Genomic DNA, 23839 nt, shown 5'->3' with positions numbered 1-23839 from the left:
ATCAGGAGCACAATATATAAATAATGTAAAAGGAAAGAACACTAAAATCAATTAGTCAATAAAATATCTATTAAGTTTCTATATGCCAGACATTATATTAAGTGCTAGGGATACAAAAAGAAGCAAAAGACAGTTCTTGCCTTCAAGAAGCCCACAATCTAATGGGGGAAGAGAGGAATAATAGAATACAGTTGAACTCAAAATGCAGACCATTATTGTTTTCTGAGTTCAGATGATGAAGCAAACATCCCTCCTTGGTGGAGAAGGAATATGGCTGCTAAATGTTGCATACATTAATAGGAATAGTCCTTATGTAACTTATTTTTCTTTAACTATTTTTCTTTGTTACAGGACAGGATTCTGTAGCAGAGGGGTCAGGTGGGGTGTTTACTTGGGAAATGACTGCTGTGTAAAAACAAAAGACATCAATAGAATTGGTAATTTTTTTTTAATAAGCCACAAGTTTTATTGCAACATGGACAATTTTGTAGAGGTGGGGAGTGTGTCCTCAAAAACAGTGTTCCATTTAAGGCTCTTTTCATGTAGAAATTGCCATTATAACATCATTCAAAATATCTTTAGTGCTGCAAGACTCACATGGTAAACACTTAACTCCTACTCCTGTAGTGTACATTCAATGGAAAATGAACAGGCATTAACAACTTCATTGAGGAAGATATGTAGATAACAGGAACGAACACTGAGGTACTATAGGTACTATAATAATTTGATGACAGTTATGACAACTTAATTGGCATTCCTTTTTGAAGGGTACAATCTTCTTACATAAAAGTGCTTTCAATGCATAGTTACACATATAAATATATACACACATATGTATATATGTATGTGTGTACATCTGCATGTATATATATATGTGTGTACATATATGTGTGTGTGTATATATATATATATATATACACACACACACTCTCACACACTCACACACACATACACACTGGCACATCACAATAGGTGTGTTAAAGGCAGGTTAGGGATACGAAGCACAAGAACTTCAGGAACTGCAATCAAGTACAACTCTAAGCAATACTGAATGTTTAGCATCTGACCAGTGGATCATACTTTCAAGGCATTCAATTAGCTTAACCCTTTGCAGTTTTCTAAGCTATTCATATTGACACTCATATTCATTTTAGTTCTGCAAGGGATGCATATAATGCCATTTGTTTTGGCTAAAATGTGATGTGAAGGCATTCTTATGGTTCTGCATATAAGTACCAGGATGAAACAGTGTAATGGCAGTCACTGGTAGGCTGCTTAAATTACTGACTTCTTTTATGTTTTCTGGGAAAGTATGGTAAGGGACAAAAACCTAACACTATTCCAACTGATGGAGCTGCAAAAAAGGAAGCTACTTCCAGATGGCACTTCGCTGTCATTTTATAAAGGTCTTCCTTCAAGTGAAACTACTACATTGCCTCCCAATGTCTCTCCAAGCACTGAATGATCCTTAATATCACCCAAGCCCTTTACTTGCCACTTGTGTTTCATACCTGTACATTTCTTTTTAATGGCATCGTTAGAACTAGCATAAATCATCTTGCTTTTTAAAGGTGCACAGTCAGGAGCCCAGAATATAAAAACTAAGTCTTCTTTCTTAGACTCTTTTGTCTCATATGTGGCATCATACAAAGCATATCGGCAATCGTTCAGAGGTAGCAACTTCACAGAAGATGTGTAGGGGTCCTCTACAGTATCACCAGTGTCACCCACCAAGATCTGCTTTGCTTCCTCTACCATTATTTGGTTTTTGTAATCATTTGAACAGAAGAGAACTGGTTTCTTTCTTTTTTTTTTTATCTCCTGTTGTGTAGATTTCCTTACTTTCACGTAATTAAAAACTTTGATTACTTCATCATTAACAGTTACTCGAGAAGCCATGGTTCCTGGGACAGTACAGACTGTGGCAGGCGGATCCTCATTCAGTGGTACTAGAGGAGAAAGAGAGGAGAGAGGAGGAGAGAATTTGGTCTTTTAAGTATATGTTGAATTTAGCACAGTAGTTCCTGCCCTACTTGTCTGTGTTCCTTCTTTTCTTCTGCTCTTTTTACATCTTTTTAAAATGTTTTGGGGCAGCTGGGTGGCACAGTGAATACAGATCCAGCCTTGGAGTCAGGAGGACCTGAGTTCAAATCCAGCCTCATACTTGACATTCACTAGCAGTGTGACCCTGGGAAAGTAATTTAACCCCAATAGCCTCACCAAAAAAAAAAAATAATAATAAAAATAAAATAAAATAAATAAAATATTTCATTTCTACTCTTTTCTTTCTTGCTTGCTTTTTTTCCTCCCAAAAGGCAAGTTTATTGCTCTTAGCACAGTGCTTGGCATATAGTAAGGCACTTAATAAATACTGATTGATTAGTTGATTGATTTGTTAACACTGCTCCCTCAAGTCCCACAAATCTCCCATCCTCCTTCCAAAATAATATAAAATGAAAGGCCTGACATAACAAATAAATGTAGTCAAGCAAAACAAATCTACACATTGGCTGTGTCTGAGAATGTATGGCTTATTCTAGTCTAGACTGTGGTCTCTCTGCCAAGAGATGGGTAACATGATTCATCTTCATTCTTCTGGAGTCATGATTGGTCTTTACATTGCTCTGTTCTTCAGTCTTTCAAAGTTGTTTTCTTTTACACTATTGTAGCCATTGTATAAATTGTCCTCCTGGTTCTACTCACTTTACCCTGCATCAGTTCATATAAGTCCTCCCTTTTGTCATATGTTGTCATTATGTCACTTTTCAGTCATGTCTGACTCTTTGTGACCTCATTTGGGGTTTTCCTGGCAGAGATACTGGTAAGGTCTGCCACCTCCTTCTCCAGCTCATTTTACAGATGAGGAAACTGAGGCAAACAGGATTAAGTGATTAAGTGTATATGGTCGCACAGCTAGTAAGTGTTTGAGGCCAGATTTGAACTCAGGAAGAGTTCAGGCTTGTCACTCTATCAACTATGCCACCTACCTGCCCTTTGTCATATGTTACAGGGAAATAACTTTCCCCTACCTTCAAATACCATAATTTGTTTAGCCACTCCCCCTATAAAAATAAACTGGAGTTCTCCGCTTTAAAGTGGATTGTTACTATGAAATTAAATGACTATATATAGGGAGCAAAGTTGCAAGCGTGAACTGATACCAGTCCATTGACATAATCTCTCCAGTGCCAAGTCAGACTGGTAGCAGCAGCGGCCAACTATGAATTAAATATTAGATGCCAGTCAGGGAAGATTGAAGTGACCATAGAAGCTCTGTTCCAAAGGCCACATAACACCAAAGCTATGACGAGTGAAGAAGGGGTGAAAGCTATCTATCACACCCAGGGAACCTTGGCTGTAGAAAAAAGACATGGCAGGGGAAAGTTTGTGGCTTCCAGAAGACCGCATGCCGGCTAGGACCTCCTTTTAAGGAACTGACTTTCTTTGTTTCAGTTGTCTGTAGATGACTGTCAGTGAGATCAGATTCGATTCAATTCAATTCAATAAACATTTAAGTGCCTACTATGTGTCAGGTACTGTGCTAAGCGCTGGAGATACAAAAGGAGACAAAAGACAGTACCTGCCTTCAAGAAGCTTATAATCTAATGGGGGATACAGCGTGGGTATATATACCCACATACACCCACATACACACACCTACATACCCACACACACAGCAAGCTCAATATAGGAAATAAAGCTATATATAAAAATACTTAAAAGAGGTGAAAGAAGGACAACCCAGGAATTAAGAGGCATTGGGAAAGGCTTTTTGTTGAAGGTACGATTTTAGTTGGAACTTAAAGGAAGCCTGGGAGGTCAGTAGTCAGAGTGGAGGAGGGAGGAGAGAAAATGCCCAGAGCTAAGAGATGGAATGTCTTGTCTGAGGAAGAGATGGCTGATAAAGAATTTCTAATAGCAATGCAAGTCAAGAAGCAAGCAAATGATATCAAGGATTCAACTTCCAGTCCCTTGAAAGCACCTTACTACTGAGAAAATAAAAATCGATAACTGTGCAATGGAATATTGTACCAGTCTGTCATTAATTAATTCAAGATATGGTACCAGGAAGAAAATTAGTGCTACCCAAACCAAAATGCTCTATGGTAATAAAAGCTCTCCATGATGCCTTTAGACATTTGGGTTGTAATAAGACCCTGGAGGTAGTAAAAAAACCCAACCAACCAAACAAACTAAAAAACAGATTTCACTGGCCTAAGGTGTCTGCAGATGTGACTAAGGAATGTGAGACGTGCAAAGAAGAGTACTACCAATTCATGCTGCATATTTGGAGAATATAAGCATTGAAATTTGTTGGGATTTTCTGTCTCTGAAAGGAGATAGTAAGAACATAAACCAAATTTTTGTTGTGATGGAGCACTTCACAAGGTTTGGAGACATATCCAATCAGGCATCAGAAACCTTCAACAGTTGCTATAATGTTGTGGAAGATATTTCTCAGTGAATACAGCCTTCCTGGCAGGATAAATTCAGACAACAGGAACCTTGAAAATATACTGCTCAAAGAGATGTCACTTTTGATATCAGGAAGTTTACCCTGCCATCCTCAAGAGAAGCCAAAGCCTTCATTTGTACACTGCTGAAACATGTTAGGGATACTGAAACCAAAACAAAAATTCCAACGCAGTCAACATGGCATCTCTGATACACACCAGAAATGAGGCTGCAGACATTCTGGCCCACCTACTAGTGTTTGAGTTCCTGCCACTCTTATTTGTAGTTAGGCACGTCAGAAGAGAGAGAGATAGGAGACTTTCATAATCAATACATCTCTTAGCAAAGAGAGAGAAGCTAAAAGAAGTTTACTACCTAGCTACAATTTCAGCTCCGAAGAGTATCAACAGACAAATAATGATGTAATGCCCATATTCATTTTTATGGCCTTCAATAAGATGATAGAATTTTGCTGAGAAATCTTGATGTTTGTGGGATTCCAGACATTAGCAGATTGTGGAATACTACTACAAATTTAAGTTGTGGAGAGAGTGGGCAACTTACCTTGTTACAAAATATTCCCTGAAGCTAGTGCAGGCCTTGTAAAGACAATTCACTGCAACCACTTTTTGCCAATAGGTAAATTAGATGTACTCCTTAGGAACAAATAGAGATTGAGGGAGAATTCCCTCAGTGGATCATAAGCAAAACAGATTGCCTACTTGTAATGCAAAGTCTATCTGAACCAGAGAGTAGCACAAAAAGACATTTCAAGTGAAAAAGGCTGTCTAATACCCTTTGATCCAGCAATACCACTGCTAGGTCTATATCCCAAAGAGATTAAAAAGGTGGGGTGAGGAAGGGACCTATTTGTACAAACATATTTATAGCAGCTCTTTTTGGGGTGGCTAAGAATTGGAGAACAAGGGGATTCCCTTGGGGAACGGCTGAACAAACTGTAATATATGATTTTGATAGAACATTATTGTGCTATAAGAAATGACAAGCAGGATGATTTCAGAAAAACCTGGAAAGACTTACACGAACTGTTGCAAAATGAAGTGAACAGAACCAGGAGAATGTTGTACACAGTAATAACAATATAGTATGATAAAGAACTGTGAATGATCATGTGCAATCTATTCTCAGCAATACAATGATCTAAGACAATCCCAAAGGACTCATGATGAAGCATGCTATCTGCCTCCAGAGAAAGAACTGATATTGTCTGAATACAGATTGAAGCATACTATTTTTCTCTTCCTATTTTTCTTCAGGTCTTCTTGTACAGAATGACTACCATGGAAATGTTTTACATGATTGCACATGTATAATCTATATCAGATTGCTTACTGTCTCAGGGGGAAGGAAGGGAAAGGAGGGAGAGAGGGATAGAATTTGGAACTTAAAACTAAAAAAAGAAAAACAAATGTTAAAAAAATTATTTTAATATGTAATTGGGGAAAAAATAAAATATTATTTAAAAAAAAGACTGTCTACTGTAACCCAATAACAAATCCAAATATGGAGAAAGAACTGAACCCAGAGGCAACACTGTCTGAACTTCAGCCATAGAGGCTCTTAGGGAACAGACACAACCCACAGAGAACAGTAAAGCTGCTTGTTGGTTCAAGCCCTCCACCAGTCAGGTTTAAGGGTGCAGTACAACAGGTCTGTTGAAGCCTAGGACCAGCTCATAACATCAATTAGCTCAGATCAGCAGGTCACAAGAGACTTATGTGACTAGTGACCAGATAAATTTATGACGTTACTGGAGAAACTGGAAAAATGACCACACTTGCGGCTAGATGATAATGCTAATAATGCTAATGTTCCTTGCATGCTCATTAATACACAGGCTAATTACTCCCTGCTTCTAATGCTTTTGTTTCTGTATTCTCTTGTGCATATTTCTTTGCTTTTTTATTAGTATCATACCTTTATTGTAAGCAAGGCAGCATGGTATAGGGTCTAGACAGCAAGTCTCAGAATCAGGAAGACTTGGTTCAAGTCCAACCTCTGAAATATATTGGCTGTGTGACCCTGAACAAGTCCCTTAATCTCTCGGCAATTTTCAAAGATTGTAAGTTCAAAGAAGGTGTCATCCTGCAATAGTAGAAGTTTTTTCTTACCAGGGAATTCCCTATGCCATTGAAATCACAAGTCCAACTCTAATCTCAATCCAATGGATTGTCTAGTAGAAGCCTTCTTTAAGTAAACTGCACCTAGTTTCATTATTTGTTCATTTGCACAAACTTTCTATTTCTTCATATTTTATTCTCTCTGGTCTGTTAATATTATTATTGCTTTACTTTTGTTTCGCTAATATGCATATTTGCTAGTGTCCTTTGAATATACATACACTGCTGCTTAAAATGTATTAATACCTCCTGCGTGTAGTTTAGACCTATAGTCACTGAGACAGCTTGTTAAGTTAGCTTTACACTGTAATATATCTATTATAAGTATTGTTGATATATGGCATCTTGAGTTGATAACCTGGGTTAATTTTCCTTGTTTTGTTAAGTTCTGATGTTATTCTGATACTGTGATGGATGATTGCTGATGCCAGGTATTCTGAAGATGATTTTGCAAGGTAGTGCAAAATTCCCACCTCCAAAAGGAATGTAGCCCCCTTTTTACCAAGGAGTTAGAATATACCTGAGATGGATGCCTTCAGTGTGGAATAGGAATCATCAATGTATTCTGATCTAAGGATCTTTGGATGCTGTGATTATTCCCTTAAAAAAAAAAGGACAATCTTCTTTCATTGTCCTAAAGGAGGGGGATAATGGACATTTCATAAGCAATGAGAGGTGAGCTACATGCTCAGAAGAGGAAGAGATCTATGGGACAAACAAGAAAGGAGGAGATAGGAGAATGGTGGTCCTCCACTAGCTTCCCCACTACCGTTACTGCTACATATATTGCCATAACCACAAATCTGCAGATTAGATGCTAAGATGGAGAGAAAAGACTAAAAAAGCACAGCCCAGATAACATGGGGCTACTGCAAATCACTGCAGAACGGAAGTGGCTGTTTCTGTTTGCTAATAACAATAATGAAATCTCTACTTCCTCGTCTCTTACCTACTTCTGACTCATCAGACTGTCCATTCTTCATTTCTTTTTAAAAGCATTCATTTCCTCTATTTGGCATGCATTTTCAAAAGAAACTGTTTTCTCTAAAATATCTATTGTTTGTGTGTTTGTGTCTGTCCTGGAGGGAATTAAGTGCAGCTGAATGAGGCTATGGTCAATCAAGGACACAGGCAGAGATGTTCTTTCAAAGAGCAGGGATCAACAGCTGAGGTTTTCAGATGAACTAAAGAGATTTTATTGATACATACTATTATGGTTCCCCCAAAGCAGGGGAAAATTCAATTAATTTGGATCATCTTGGCTTTCCTTGGGCACAAAATGAGCAAACAGTGTTCTGGTAGAAGAGGCTTGATAAGTAGAAGCAGGACAAAGCCAATTTGAGAAAGTACCTTACTGCAAATTCCCTTCTCCACTGCCTCTCTTAGGCAGGTTTAAAGAGCTCTGTTCCCACTCCCATCTCCTACAAGGGGCCTCTGAGTTACAAAAAAAAAAAAAGTTATAACCATGGAAAGCCAGAAGGGAGGAATTGGGAAAGAGGGGCTCTGCCCACACATGGATAGGGCCATCAAGTGCTTAGGACTTCTCTCAGGCAAACTTCTACCCCTAACTGATGGTAGAATTTCCTGAGAAAATGGAGGCAATTAGTCATGAGCTCCATCTCCTCCCTTTCTTTTCATCTCAAAATCCCTTGACAGCCCCCCTCAGTCTTTCCTCCTTTCCCTCAGTCTCTGATGTCATGTTCCTACTTCCTGCCAGACCAATTTCCCAACCTCTCTAATTGATTACACTATTCAATGATCTCCCTTCTCCCTGATCTTTAACCTCTCCCTCTACTGGTTTCTTTCCTACTGCCTTGATATTTATCCAAGTCTCCCTCATCTTAAAAAAAAATCTTCACTATTTACTAGCTGTGTGACCCTGGGCAAGTCACTTAACCCCAATTGCCTAAAAAAAAAGAATCTTCACTAGACCCTGCCATCCTCAAAGTATCATCCTATGTTTCTCCTCCTTTCTTAGCCAGAATTATCTACTCTCATTGCCTCTATTTTATCCCCTCTCACTCCTCATTCCTATGCAATCTGGCTTCTGGCCTCATCACTCAACTAAACCTGCTCCTCTAAAGTTACCAATGATCTTTTAATTATAAACTCTGATGGTCTTTTCTCAATCCTTATCCTTCCTCACCTAGCATTTTATACTGTTGACCATGTTCTCTTCCTGGATATTCTCACTTCTCTGGTCCTAGGTCCTTTTCTTTTCTCTCTCCCTATACTTTCTCTTTTGTTGACCTCATCAACTCCCATTGATTTCATTGTCATCTCTATGCAGATATATCTATATCTATATCTATCTATACTATATAGATAGATATAGATATATCTCCACCCCAGTCTTTCCCCTGAACTTCAGTTCTTCATCACCAACTGCCTATTGTTCATTTGAAATTGGATGTCCCAGAGATATTTCAGACTGAACAGTATATTCAGTCATTCGAAAGCATTTATCAATCAGGTGCCTACTAGGTGCTAGGTTCTGTGCTAAGTGCTGGGGATACAAAAAAAGGCAAAAGACAGTCCCTGATCTCAAGGAGCTCATAGTCTAATAGGGGAGATAACATGAAAACAACTAAGTACCAGCAAAGTATATATAGGATAAATTGAAGATAATCAATAGAGGAAAGGCACTAGCATTAAGGGGGATCAGGAAAGACTTCTTGTAGGTGAGATTTTGTATAGGACTTGAAGCTAGGAAAGCCTCCTCGCGGAGACGAGGAAAGAAATATCTTTTCCCCAAAACCTCTTTCAAACTTCCCTATTTCTGTTGATGAATTATTCTTCCAGTCTCCCAGGTTCATAACCTCCATGTTAATTAATTAATTCTTCAATTTCCCTTATACCACTGAATGGGATGTCCCAGTGAAGACTTCTCAGTGTAATTAAGGTAATGAGTTCAGAAGGTAGTGTGAGAAATGAACTTTCAGAAGTGAAGGCTCCTCAAAGGGTCAAATAATTCTTGATTACTACTTTCAAAATCCTCCCCCACTCAGACCCTGTTTTTAAGCACTTAACAGAAAGAATAAGCCCTGCCCTACCCCCAACCTGGGCTGTTTGTCCTTGGCTTTGAATTTCGTGCCTGGAATGTAAGCCCCACCTCCCGGTTAAGGGGATAGGAAGAAACTTTCAACCTTAGAATGTAAGCCCACCCCCAGTTAAGGGGGTAAGGGATAGTGGTGGGTGGAGACTTGTTTTCATGGTGGGCGGAGATTTGCTTTTATAAGGCGGCCTCTGTTAGGCCGTTCTCTCCCTCTCCCTCCCTCCTCCCCCTCCCCCTCCCCTCCCCGTCTCCCCTCCCCTTCTCCTCTCCCCTCCCCCCCTCTCCACGTGTATCCGAGAAGCAGACAGCCATCTCCCGAGATTGTAATAAAGGTAACCTTTGCTTTCCACTTTGAGAAGTCTCTGAGTTTAATTTGGGTTGGGGTCACTGTTCCACACACCACACATCAAATCGGTTGCCAGAACTAGTCATTTTCACCTCAACAACATCTCTTCCATCCATCCCTTTCTCTTTACTCATATAGCCACCACTTTAGTTCAGACCCTCCTAATTTGTCTCCTTGCCTCAGGTAGCTCACTGTCTCAGGTCATCCTTGACACAGCTGTCAAAGTCATTTAACCATGTCACTCCTCTACTCAAAAAAACCCCAAGTGACTCCTTATTGCCTCTAGGATAAAAAAAAAAAAAAAAAACAACTCCCCTGTTCAACTTTGAAGGCCCTTTACTACCTAGCCCCAACCTATCACTCTGTCCTCATTATACATTAATCTCCTCATACTCTAAGATCCAGCCAAACTGGCTTTCTCTCTATCTGCTTAAACTATCTCCTTTGTCTGAGCCTTGGGCAGATCGATTCCCCTCCCTTATCACTACCTCCTAGTGTCACTCCCTTCCTTCAGGAAACAGCTAAAGCACCACCCTGTCTTATATTAGTTCTCTCTATATGCTTATAATAGGGATACAACACACTATGTGTTATCCCTCCCATTAGAATATACATTTCTTAAGAGTATGGATTCTTTCATTCTTTGTCTTTGTACCCTCTGAGCCCAGCACAGTGCCTGTCACAGTAGTAGTCACTTCACAAATGCTCGTTGATTGATTGATTGTAATACTGTGTTTGACTAAAACTTTAAGGTGCATGGAGCAGAGCGTGAAAAAAACTTTCTTAAAAGCTAGTCAAGGAAAAATAACTTTTCTTTTTAGTGTTTTAAAAGAAATGTTGCAGGGCAGGTAGGTGGCGCACTGGATAGAGCACTGGCCTTGGATTCAGGAGGTCCTGAGTTCAAACCCAGCCTCAGACACATAACACTTACTGGCTGTGTGACCCTGGGCAAGTCACTTAACCCCATTGCCTAGCCTAAAAAAAAAAAAAAGAAATGTTGGTCTGGTTTTTAAATTTTCATTTAAATGGGGCAGTTTATTTTATATCAGGTGATTTATATCAGTGATATCATTCTTACATGAATAAATGACAGATCCCCATCCCACACAGATGCTGTGCAAGAGTTCTGCCAAGAAAATTGATCTGCAAAGTCATTAGTGAGGTCATCCAAATTCTTTGCCTGATCCCAGACTACCATGAATGATCCATGAAAAGGCAAGTAAGCAGCAAGTAAATAGCTAAAAGATATCTTGAGAACTGTGTCCTGAAAGGGACAGAAGTTCCTCACCTAACAAACCCCTGACTATCTAAATAATTTGTGAAGCCAGAGTTAAGCTGCCACAGTCCACCACTCCCGGTCCTTTCTTCCTGGATGTCCCCTTTCTCCCACTCCTCCTACTAAATTAACCAGGTCTCTCTCACCTCACATTTAAAACCCTATCACTTGAGAGCTAGATCACACCTGGAGTCCTGCTCACCAGCTGCTGTGTTTATTCCAGCAGGGCTAGAAGAGGCAAAAGCAGGTAGGTGGGGCAAGGGACAAAGAGCAGCAAAGAAAACTTTCCCTAGTCCCATTTCGTTTTTTTTTCCTGCCTTTAAAGAGAATTCATGTGTGAGCTTTTAAAATAGAATTCAATTACTAGGTAACCAGCTCTAAGGACTAAGAAACGATTATAAAACCAAGGGATTTGGGAATTTTTGTGCAGAAGGAAGCTTACAGATCATCAGATTCTATTGTTTTGGTCTAAAGCAATTCTTTTGGAGGCCTTAATCCCGATCAAAAAATCTTCAATGGTTCTGTAAAGAAAGGAGTGTCTTTTATATTTTCCCTCTTTTGATTCCTTCCTATTTATCCTGTACCTGGCTCATTTGTACATATGTGTTTGCTTGCGGTCTCCCTCTTTAGGTTGTGAGCTCTTTGAGGGCAGGAACTGTCTTTTGCCTCTTTTTGTATCTCCCAGCTAAGCACAATACCTGGCAAGTAGTAGGCACTTAATAAATGCTTATTGACTGGCTTTTGTGAATTTTTCAGGTGACCTGTGGTGTTGAGTTTAAGTCTAATTTTGAGGTGAAGGGTACCCCTTGTCTCTTTTTGTATCCGCAGCACTTAGCACAGTGCCTGGCACATAATAGGCACCTAATAAATGTTTATTGGTTGACTAATGTAGGCTCAATGTTAAGTCTTGGGCAATTGGTCCCAGTTTCCCTTTTGACTTTCTCTCCCTTGCACTGTCTATTCCTTTATCTCAAACAAATTAACTTCTTTATCTGAAGACAAAATTTAGAACACTGTCAAATTATAGTTCCAAGAGATTTTACCTCAAATAGTAAAATTTCACTAATCCCAGTTTCGAGTTAAGTTATTATTTTTCTCATGTTTCAATAACAGTTAACAATGAGAACATAAGGACATTTTATTTATCCTTCATTTATAAATTAAGTATAATCACATTCTGGAGTTTCACACATACAGTGTGAAATATGATAGGACTCAAGACCTCAGGGAATGAAACGACAGTAGTCTCCAGATTTACATATCCCTATTGCCTATTAACCCCAACGGAAAATGAAATCTTTGCATCTAAGGTGTATTGTTACAAAGTTGGTTCAACAATGTAACTTCAATACATGCTATTTATTAACAGATATAATTTCATAATTTCATAGGTGCTAATCAAATAATTTCAGATGAAATTCATTCTTTACTATAAGCACTACATTGGCTGGGAGTGGTCCTAGTTTCTCAAACTTTAGTACTTCAGAATTTTAAAACAAGCTGTCAGCAGGGCTAATAAGACCTTATGACCTTGCCCAAGTAGAAAGTCCCAAGATAAGGATAACTTAAAGGGGTCTTTGCTATCTTTTATCCCAATAGGAAGTTATTATTATTATAAATTTTAGAACAAAATCTACCCCATTAAGTATTTAACATTTTGATCACATTCTTTTAACAGCTCAGTTCATAATCTAACAGCATGCAGATTAACATAGAAGTTACTTTTCTAACAGCATTTCTAACACGATGGTTAATGGTAATGGTAAACAGAATGGTATCAGAATAAATAATAAATAATAAATAAATAAACAAGGTTTAAATAGAGCAGGAAACGCCCTATGGTAGATGCCAGTTGGTCAGGCAGTGATGAGAAACAGTAGAGATGAAACATCTAAACAAAAAACAAATTGTGTGCAGGTAGATCACTCTTTTAAAAAAATTTTTATTAATTTATTTTGATTTATCAACAATCACTTCCATATGCTTTTGGGTTTAAAGTTTTTCTCCCCCTCCTTCCCCACCACCCTCCTGAAGGCGGTGCACAATCTCATATAGGCTATACATTTACATTTCTATTAAAAATATTTTCACGTTAGTGAAGTTGTAAGTAAAAACTAAAACCAATAGGAGGAATCAATCAGAAAGAGGAAACAAAACTCAACAGAAGAGAAGAAAAAATGATAGCAATTCAACTTCCATAGTTCTTTCTTTGGGTGTGGATAGCATTTTCTGTCATGAGGCCTCTGGAGATGTCTTAGATCCTTGTAATGCTGAGAAAGGTTAAGTTTATCAATATTAGTCATCACACAATGTGGCTGCTGTTGTATACAAAGTCCTCTTGGATCTGCTCACTTCACTCAGCATCAGTCCATACAAGTCTTTCCAGGCTTTTCTGAAGACTTCCTGTTCATCATTTCTTATAGCACAATAGTATTCCATTACATTCATATACCGCAACTTGCTCAGCCATGCCCCAATTGAGCCTCTCAGTTTCCAATTCTTTGCCACCACAAAAAGAGCTGCTATGAATATTTTTGTACCTGTGGGTCCTTTTCCCATTTGTATGATCTCTTTGGGATACAGACCTAGAATTGTTAATGCTGGGTCAAAGGGGATATACAGTTTTGTAGTCCTTTGGGCATAGTTCCAAATTGTTCTCCAGAATGGTTGGATCATTTCACAGCTCCACCAACAATGCATTAGTGTTCCAATTTTCCCACATCTTCTCCAAATGTTGGCCAGTCTGATAGATGTGATGTGGTACCTCAGAGTTGTTTTGATTTGCATTTCTGTAATCAATGGTGATTTAGAGCATTTTTTCATACGACTATAGATGGCTTTAATTTCTTCATCTGCGAACTGTCTGTTCATATCCTTTGACCATGTACAGGTAGCTCACTCCTGAAGTGGGTCAGTGAGCCAGACAAGGCTTCCACCATTCATGATTATATTTAGTTGGGTGTAGCAGCTCCCCCTCTTCTCCTCAGGGAGCAAACATTCTTGGACTTCCCCTGTCTTTCATGGCTTCCACTTCCCATCACCATTCAGCCTTTCCTTCCTTCCAGGAATGACTTCACTTTCCATCACCCCTTTGCTAATAAGGGAGGTTTTGCCTTTGCTTGTATCCCCAGTGCTTAAAACAGCACCGCGCACACAGCAAGCGTTTAATATTTACTGCTTGACTTCCTGATGAGAGGCTATGATTTAGAACTAACAGGTACCTTTAAGGCCACGTTGAGCATATCACTCTCACTTTACATATGAAGAAACTGAGACCTATGTGAAATGACCTACCTAAATCCACACAGGGGATAAAGAGCAGAGTTAAACACAGGTCCTGTGAAATGATATGCAGGAAATTTTTCATTGTACACCATGTCATGCTGCTGTCCTGTCTTCTGGTTTGTTTCTTAGTAGAAAGAGATAAAGTTGGAGTCCTTATCCGGGCAACTAGGTGGCGAAGTTGATAGAGGTCAGGAGGACCTGAGTTCAAATCCAGCCTCAGACCTGACACTTACTAGCTGTGTGACCCTGGGCAAGTCACTTAACCCCAATTGCCTAAAAACAAAACAAAAACAAAAAAATAAAGTTGGAGTCCTTGCTAACTAAGGGATTACAGCAACAGCATGGTTTGGTGGGCAAGTCACTTTTCTTTCCTTTTTTTTTTTAAAAGGCAATCAGGGTTAAGTGACTTGCCCAGGGTCACATAGCTAGTAAGTGTCTGAGGATGGATTTGAACTCAGATTCTCCTGACTCCAGGGCAGGGATTCTATCCACAGTACCACCTGGCTGCTCCTACAAGTCACTTTTCAATGTTCTAGGCCAGAAGTGTCAAATATGTGCCCACTTCAGCCCACAAAAACTCTCAGCCCAACCAGATTAAAATGTATTTGGCAAATGTTTAACAAAATAAATAAAAACACAAGAAGTTATAGATGATGTTAATCTCTGTGTGTATGTGTGTGTGTTTAAAAGTTAACATGCTGCTGCAGGGACCCATTTCTATTTGAGTTTGACACCACTGCTCTAGGCAACTCTCTGACTATAAAGTACAAAGAAGATGGAGGCAGCATTGGTAGAGGGAGTTGGCTCATCTAAAAGTTCCGTTGCTGTTGTTCAGTCGTATCCAACTCTTTGAGACCCCAGAGACCACAGGACACCAGGGCCTTCTATCCTCCACTATCTCTCAATGTCTCTACAAGCTCATGTTCATTGCTTCCAAGACACCACCTCTGCATCTCATTCTCTGCTGTCCACTTTTTCTTTTGCCTTCAATCTTTCCCAACATCAAGGTCTTTTCCACTGAGTCCTGTCTTCTCATTATGTGGTTAAAGCATTCAAGCTTCTCTGTCATTCATTCATTTCAGCCATGTCCAACTCTTTGTGACCCCATTTGGGAATTTTCTTGGCAAAGATACTGGAGTGGGTTTGCCATTTCCTTCTCCAGCTCATTTTATAGATGAGGAAACAGAGGCAAAAACGGTTAAGTGACTTGTTCAGGGTTACACAGCTGGTAAGTGTCTGAAGCCAGATTTAAACTTGGGTCTTCCTGACTCTGGGATGGGCACTTTATCCACTACATCATCTAGAGCCCCACAAACCCATCAGAAGGCTCCCTGATTGGTGGAGAGTGACATTTGAGAAAGGAACAATAAACTGTATCTGGAAAACCCAGGGAGGGCAGAAATACCAAATTCTTCCTGGGAATGATCAAGGATTTTTAGAGGTGGAAGAGATCTTAGAAATCATGTAATATAAGCCACTCATTTTATAGACAAGGAAACCAAGATCAAGATAGATGAAAGGATTTGAAAATGGTCATATAAGTAACATTCACTCACTGCCTACCTCTATGATGTAGCACAAGTTATCTCATCCCTCTGGGCCTCAGTTTCCTCTTCTCTAAAATGAAGGAATTTGGAATAGATTCTCTTTTTAAAAAAATTTATTTTCAGTTCTAAATTCTCTCCCTCCTTCCATCCCCCCACCCAATGAGAAGGCAAGAAATATGATACCTCTCATACGTATGAAATCATGCAAAAGATATTTCTGTATTAGTCATGTTCTGGGGGAAAAGCAAAAAATTAAAAAAAGGAAAAAAATATGCTTCAATCTATAATCTGAGTCAATCTGTTCTCTATTTGGAGGTACATAGCATTTTTCATCATGAGTCTTTTGAAGTTGTGGTGGATCATCGTATTAATCAAAGTTACTAAGTCTTTCACAGTTGGTTATTATTACAATATTACTGTTACTGTGTATGTTGTTCTCCTGGTTCTGCTCCCTTCATTCTGCATCTGTTCATACAAGTCTTCCCAGTTTTTCTGACACTGTCCCCTTCATCATTCCTTATAGCACCATAGTATTCCATCACATTCATATACCATAACTTGTTCAGTTATTCCCCAGTTGAATTCCCTTCGGTTTCCAATTCTTTGCCACTACAAAAAGAGATGTTATAAAAATTTTGGTGCATATGGATCTTTTTCCTTTTTTCTCTGACCTCCTTAAGAGTATATAAATATAGAATATAGAATAAATGAGCTTTAGGCTCATCTAGGTGGGACAGTGGTAGAATGTCAGACCTGGAGTCAGGAAGTTCAAATCTGACCTCAGATACTTGTGTGATCCTGGGCAAGTCACTTAACCCTCTTAGCCTCAGTTTCCTCACCTATAAAAATGAGGTGAAGAAGGAAATGGCAAACCAATCCAGTATCTTTGTGAAGAAAACCCCAAATGGGCTCACAAAGAGTCAGACACAACTGCTAAACCACTGAACAACAAAATCCCTTTCACTTCTAAAATCCTATGACCTTGGATTGGTCAGTCAAGACTAGGGGGGTTGGGGGGGCAGAGCCAAGATGGTGGAATGAAAGCAGTGACTTGCTTGAGCTCTCCCCCAAACCCTTCCAAATACTCATAAAAAATGCCTCCAAACAAATTCGGAAGCAGCAGAACCCACAACAAGAAAGAGTGAAACAAATTTCCATCCCAAGACAACCTGGATGATTGATCAGAAAGGTGTATCGCGCCAGGCTGGGAGTGCAGCGTGGGTGCGCAGGCCGCTGCAAACCTGGAGCATGCCTCAGACAACTGAATCGCGGGCAGCTGTGGAGGTTTCCAGACTCTTCAATCCACGAATGCCAAAGACAATTTAGAAGGTCAGTGGGAAAAGTCTGTTTCTGTCGGTGGTCAGAGAGAAAAGCGGGGTCTCAGCTCTATTCCCCAAGAGCCTGGCCCTGGGGGGGGGGGACAGCTGCTTCCCAAGCTTCCGGCCCACAGACTGAGGGGGAATCCAGTGGCTGATCAGAGAGGGACCGCAGGGCATGGAATATAATATTCCAGAGGGCAAAGGAGACAGGATTACAACCAAGAATCACCTACCCAGCAAAAGTGAGTATAATCCTTCAGGGGAAAAAATGGTTTTCAGTGAAATAGAGGACTTTCAAACATTTCTGATGAAAAGACCAGAGCTAAACAGAAAATTTGACTGTCAAATACAGGACTCCAGTGGAACATGAAGAGGTAAAAAGGAAAGAGAAATCATAAGAGACTTATTAAGATTGAACTGTTTACATTCCTGCATGGAAAGATGATATTTGTAACTCATGAGAACTTTGTCAGTATTAGGGTAGTTGAAGGAAAAAAATTGTATGTATGTATGTATGTATACATAGATAGATAGAGGGCACAGGGTGAGTTGAAGATTAAGGGGTCATATCTGGAGAATAAAATTAAGGGATGAGAGAGGATGATACTCGGAGAAGAAAGGGAGAGGTAGAATGGGGTAAATTATCTCACAAAAAAAACAGAAAAGAAAAGTCTCTCACAGTGGAGGGGAAACAGGGGAAGGTGAGAGGGAATGAGGGAATCTTATTCTCATAGGATTTGGCTTAAGGAGAGAATAACATACACATTCAATTGGGTATGGAAATCTGTCTTACCCGACAGGAATATAGGAGGAGAAGGGGACAAGAGAGCAGGGGGGTGATAGAGAGGAGGGCAGATTGGGAAAGAGGGTAATCAGAAGGAAATACTTCTGAGGAGGGACAGGGTCAAAAGAAAGAACAGACTAAATGGGAGGGCAGGATAGGATTAAGGGAAATAGAGTTAGTTTTTCACAACATGTCTACTAAGGAAGTGTTTTGCATAAGTGCACATGTACAACCTATACTGAGTTGCTTGCCTTTTCAATGAGGGTGGGTGGGGAGGGAGGAAGGGAGAAAATTTGGAACTCAAAGTTTTAAAAACACATGTTTTAAAAAAAATGTTTTCACATGCAACTGGGAAATAAGAAATACAGGAAATGGGGTACAGAAGTCTATCCTGCTCTACAGGAAAATAGAAGGGGGAGGGGATAAGAGAAGGGAGGGGGGAGAGATAGAAGAGAAGGCAGACCAGGGGAAGGGGTATTCAGAATGCATGCCATCTTGGGGTGTGGGGACAGGTGAGAAATTTGGAACTCAAAAACTTGTGGAAGTGAATATTGAAAACTAAAAATAAATAAATTTACAAAAAAAAAAAAGACTAGGGGGGTTGGAGGGGAATAAGGAGGACGGTGATATAAGTAAAGATCAGTGAGTTATAAAACTCAGGCTAGATCCCAGTAGCCTGTATTTATTTACTAAAGTGCTTACTAAAAAAAAATAGGGTCTAAATGCTTTAGTCTAACATTCAAGGCCCTTCACCTGGCTCCAACCTACTTTTATAGCTTTAATTACTGACCTAACTCATCTAACACTATAGTTAATTGGTCCCATAAAAAGGAAAAGATGACTTTATTCTCCTCTTTATTTCACCTAACATTCATGGCAGGGAGGGGAAAGAGTAGGGGCTAAAGTGAGGTGAGGCAAAGAGAGCATGCATAGGAGGGGAGGAGTACCTGGGCAGGAGAGAATCATGCAAGGAAGCAGAATGAAGGTAGGTAGGGAAAGGTAGACAAGGCTGAATTGTTTGGAGCATTGGGACTGCTCCTGAAATCGAGGGGGAGGTGCAACATACTCCCTGTAGTGACAAAGCCAGGAGGCCAGGAGGGCCAGTCTAGTCTCAGGTGATTAGATTAAGCTGTGGGGGAAGGGGGATATTCCTGAGATGTATCAATGTTTCGAAACATTAAGTTGTTTGTTGGAATTACAATCTGCATGTTATGTCTTTCTTTTCCTTTCTTCACCTGTGTAGAGTTCCTGCCAAACTGAAGACCACTCACTGTCTCCTGTGGACTGCTTGCCCAGTGTCTCATAGTAAGTGGCAGAGCTGAGACTATTTCATTTAGTCCAATTCAAAGAGCATTGATGAGAATTCAGGTCTTCTGAGGAAATTCAGTGCTCTGTGTGTGTGTGTGTGTGTGTGTGTGTGTGTGTGTGTGTGTGTGTGTGTGTAGTGTTAAACATTACCCTCCACTAAGGAATAGTGATCTGGGTGACTAGATGGCGCAGTGGATTTTGAGCACCAGGCCTAGAATCAGGAAGAGCTGACTTCAAATCCAGCCTCAGATACTTATTAGCAATGTGTGACCCTGGGCAAGTTACTTAATCCTGTTTGCTCCGTTTCCTCATCTGTAAAATGAGCTAGAGAAGGAGATGGCAAACCATTCCAGTCTCTTTGCCAAGAAAACCCCAAATAGGGTCCCATAGACTTGGACATAACTGAACAACAACAGGGATAGTGATGCAGAATATTACTTGGAAAGCTCTGCCAAAAAAAAAAAGATGGCTAAGTAAGTAATCTTTAAAATCCAAACCACTATATTAGGTAAATAGATTCTTAAGAAACAAAACAAATGAACAATAGCTGGATTACATTGTAAATGGACCAGAATAAAGGTGCAAGCAAAGGCCCTGGGATTAATGGGCCAATAGCTACTGGCCAGTGTATTGAATTGTTTTGCTTGGCTCTACTATTTATTACAAAGGGGAGCTCTGTTTAGGAGGAGCTGGAGGGAGATAGGGAGGGTCACTGGGAAGTGGCAATGATATAAACAAAGAAAAGAACATCAATTGAACATTTCACTTTTAAGTGAAAAAAAGAAAAGAAATAATCTAGCCACTGTGGCTTCCTGTCCTTCAATCCCATTCCAAAAAGAGGTATTTACCATGACTTTTGGAGATTGTCCTCCAGGACAGTACCTTTAAATTGGGGCTGGCCCCATGATTATTCAGCCGATGTTGAAGTTTAGCCTTTAAACCACTGGAGCAGAGAATGACATTAATATTTAACTTCATTTGATTAGCAAAGGGAAGGAAAGTCCTGGCACTCCTGCTGTTTAGCTTTATCTGGGAGATAGAGGTGCAAACCTTTTCCAGGAGTCATAAAAACCACAACCAACTGAAATTTCTTCCTGGGCTTTGGGATCCAAGGAGGCCAAAAGGGCTGATGCAATAGATACGATCCATTAGGATTTCACAGAAAAGATATCATAGTACTTATCCTTTAATTAGAAACTATAATACATGGAGGATAGAGTAGATTTTCCTGCCTAAAACCCATGGAGGGAATAAAGTTTCAAGTAAGGAAAGAGAAAAAAGAACAAAAACAACTCAAAACGAAAATGTATTTAGGGACTGGCTGAAAATTCAGTAGTTTGCCTTTCTGTTTTAGGCTGGTCCTGGCAAACTTATTAAGGCTCTGAGGAGTGTTGGACACCAGAAAAAGTATTCTGCCCTGATGCTTGACTAGTTGTGGGATCAATCACTTAACCTAGCCTTTTCTGAGTGTGTCATGGACCCCCTTTGGCAAACTGGCAAAACCTAAGGACCCATTCTCAGAATAATCTTTGTAAACACATAAAATAAAATATATAGTATTACGGAGGAAATCAATTATATTGAAATACAGTTATCAAACTTTTTTTTTAAAAGTTCAGGACCCCAGATTAAGAATCTCTGTTCTTAGGCAAAAGCTATCTCCTCATCTGTGAATTGGGGATAATATTATTGCCAAGATTACCTACCTCCCAGGTCACGATGAGAATCAGATGAGATCATGTGTCTTAAGTGTTTTGCAATCTTTAACATGCACTGTGTACATGTCACCATTATTATTGTACCAGAGAGTTCAAGAGAGCATAGCTTCAACAAAGAGTCATTCACACAGCTTGCAACCATCCCAGGCACTTCCACAGATACATCAACACATTGACCTTCACCCAATCTGAAATGAAAGCGATAGTCTCACAGATCTCTCGTGTCCTTAGAGGGCAGTCTACCTCGACCAAAATAAGGTGCCTCTGGGAAAGTTCCATTTGCGAGAAAAAGCCCAAAGCTCAGGGTGTCTGTCCCAAGATACTCCCTACTTTTGCCTCTGGCCACCACTATAGATGGTGACCTCATTCTTTTCACCATATCTGCCTCAGTCCCCACCTTATGAATGAGTCATTTCACAAATAGTAATAATAATGTCTGGTATTTGTACATCACTCCTTTTTTTTTAAATTAAATTTTATTTTATTTTTAGTATTAAATTCTTTTCTTCCTTTCTCTCCCTCTCCCACCTATTAAGAACACAAGAAAAACCAAAATCCACTACAAATATATATAGTCAAGCAAAACACACTTCCAATTTAGCCATGTCTAAAAAAGAAAAGAAAAAAAACAACTAAAGAAAATATGCTCCTTCTGCAGTTTAAATTCATCCCTCTCTATATGGGGCTGAATGGCATGTTTTACCTTGAGTCCCTTAGAACTGTGGTTGGTCATTGTATTGGTATGGAAGGTTCATTTCTTCATCCACTGAAAGTTCAACAACTCATTTGTACTTTATAACCCTTAGAGAGTGCCCCAGGACACTACGGGGTTAGTGTCTTACCCTTCACAGTATATGTTTAAGGGCAAGCCTTTCTCCCAGATTGCTGACATTGGCCTCACATCCAACATGCCATGCTGCTTCTTGCTAGGCTCATGGTAAATAACAAATGACTATCTAAGCAATGATTGTCTTTGTAAATAAAACCCACCCATGTTGAATCTCTTGTTCCATCTGTAAAATGGGAACATTAAGGTTGATCTAATTCAAACAGGTGAGATAAGGCTTAAGAATGGTGATCATTCAATGTTTGTACAGTGCTTTGATAGTTAAGATAGGTCCTTCTTTGGAAATTGGGGCTTGGAGTCAGGAAGATCTCCACTCAAATCCCACCTTTGACATGAGTCTCTTACTTTCTAGGTTCCCACAATTTATATCTCCTAAATCATAAAGTATCTACATGGATCGAAGGGAAAAGAAATTCCCTACACTTCTAAAATCACATTCTTCTGAAGTATCAACTCAAAGTACAAAAGAACAGAGTTTAACTGGTAAACGATAGACACCAAATTCACTATATATCTGGGGTATGGAGGGGAAGAGTGATGGGTTTGGGGTCAAATGACCTGGATTCAAATTCATGCTTTACCATTTACTATCACAACCTCTTTGAGTCTCAGTTTCCTCATCTGTAAACTGAGGGGGTTGATCCAGCTGGTCTATGAGCATCAGAAATTTATAGCACTTTCTTATAAATTGCTAGGGGGGAACCGAAAGAAAAAAAATTAGCCTATGTTTGGGGGGTGTGGGGGGGAAAGCACACTCATTCTAGTTGGTCAGAACCATTGTCCCTTCAAATAAAGGGGAAGGAGAAGGAAAAAAAGAGGTGGTAAAGGTGCCATTCTCCTTTCCCTCCTCCTCTCCTCCCCTCCCTCCTTTCTGGTAATTCAAGATGACAGACACTGATAATACAGTATGTCTTTGAAAGAAAAAGTCACAGCTAGGCAATGAGTAGTTAAAATTACCTGAGCACAAAGAAGGATAGAGAGAGACTCAAAGGTGCAATCAGGTCAGCCTTCCAGCTACAGCAAGGCACTGTTCTTAATTACTTTCCCTAGAGAGCCTTTTCCCATCAAGTGACATTTGCAGTATAAACATCTGAGGTGGGATTGGACACTCTGACCACATGATCCTTAGCAGGCCTAGGGTGCCCACTTCCTGCTGAACTAGTTTCTTATCCTCCAGTGTGACCCTTGCCTCTGCTCTTGCTTGTACCTCAGGTGCTCCCTCGAGCTCTGTGCATCCCCAAGCTTCTCCCTTCTGTAGCACAGAAAACAAAGCAAGGAAGCAGAGCAATGAGATGTCTCCTAGAGAGCTCAGCTGCCAGAAAGTTCACCTTTCATGGGGGATGATTGGATATGGCACAAAAGATTTTTAATCATGGGCACCATTTTTATGCTTGGATACTTCAATATCCTTCCTCCATTCTATTTTATTTTAAAACTTGCTGTTTGTTTGCTGTTGACCAAAAAAAAAAAAGACTTTTCTCTGAATTATTTCACCAGTTAGAATCTAACCACAGTCCTGAAAGGTTTGTGAAGTTGAGGCGTACTGGAGACTGTGTGTCCAAATAAGATCCTCAAAGGGATCAGAAGAGAAATACAGCCAGCTCTGGTTCTAGGATCCCATGACTTATGCCAACGATAAGGAGGGGTAGAGGGTGTGGAAGAAAAGCACTTCCTCCTTTTTTTAAAAAAAAATCAGCAGTCAGAAATCTCATTCCATAGTTTGTGGTATTTTTTAGGCAGATGGTTGTTTCCAAA

The 23839-nt window shown here is 39.8% G+C and overlaps 1 pseudogene across 1 annotated transcript; it reads right to left on the bottom strand.

Moving 5' to 3' along the window:
* Positions 1-438: 438 nt before the first annotated feature.
* LOC110193990 (cofilin-2 pseudogene) lies at positions 439-23140 on the bottom strand (annotated as a pseudogene). The gene is made up of 2 exons (XR_013487732.1): positions 23042-23140; positions 439-1952 (listed from the first exon to the last, which is right to left on the bottom strand). The product of XR_013487732.1 is annotated as a cofilin-2 pseudogene (transcript).
* Positions 23141-23839: the final 699 nt, after the last annotated feature.

Source organism: Phascolarctos cinereus, unplaced genomic scaffold, assembly GCF_003287225.1.
Source record: "Phascolarctos cinereus isolate Bilbo 61053 unplaced genomic scaffold, phaCin_HiC Scaffold_1;HRSCAF=81, whole genome shotgun sequence".
NCBI lineage: Eukaryota > Metazoa > Chordata > Mammalia > Diprotodontia > Phascolarctidae > Phascolarctos > Phascolarctos cinereus.
Note: the sequence above shows the minus strand (reverse complement) of the source record. Positions and strands in the feature narration are given on the sequence as shown.